This window comes from Cucurbita moschata, unplaced genomic scaffold (genome assembly GCF_002738365.1).
Source record: "Cucurbita moschata cultivar Rifu unplaced genomic scaffold, Cmos_1.0 Cmo_Scf00137, whole genome shotgun sequence".
Classification (NCBI taxonomy): Eukaryota; Viridiplantae; Streptophyta; class Magnoliopsida; order Cucurbitales; family Cucurbitaceae; genus Cucurbita; species Cucurbita moschata.
The window spans coordinates 130,296-130,868 of record NW_019268653.1 but is presented as its reverse complement, the minus strand read 5'-3'; positions in this window follow the sequence as shown (position 1 = coordinate 130,868).

The window sequence follows — 573 nt, the reverse complement described above, 5'->3', positions numbered from 1 at the left end:
TATCGTGGTGGACCCTTCTCTTCATCCGTCTGGATGGTATTTCTGCGTGAACATGTGTTGCTTTAGTGGTTTGTTTTTGTCTCCCTTCTTCAGTAGAGGTGTTGGCTTGGTGCCTTTGCCAAGCATTTGAGTGATCACTGACACGAGCCTTTGCAGGTCAAATAAACCCGACTGTGAACATGCCATTTTGCTATTTGTAGAATTCAACTAGCTCAAGCTGAGCTGTATGACATCTATTTGTGGTAGGTGACATAAAACTAATCTTGTGATTTATCTCTCTTGGTGGGGTTAAACCCAATATCTGACCTTCTTGTTTTAGGTGATGGTGTTCATGTAGTGGCAATAAAGTTTTTGTTGAGGTTGGCACACTTGAGCTCCCCCTTTTCAAATACAACAATGGCAGCAAGTGTAGATTCATCATGGCTAAGATTCTTTCTAAACTATACTATCCTCATCATTTTCACCCCTCTTGGTTGATGGATGTTTGTCTGAATGATCGTTGGGTTAGACTCCTTTACTACTAGACATTTTGCTAGGGACATGTAAATGACTTTGTGTTCTAGCAGGATGTCA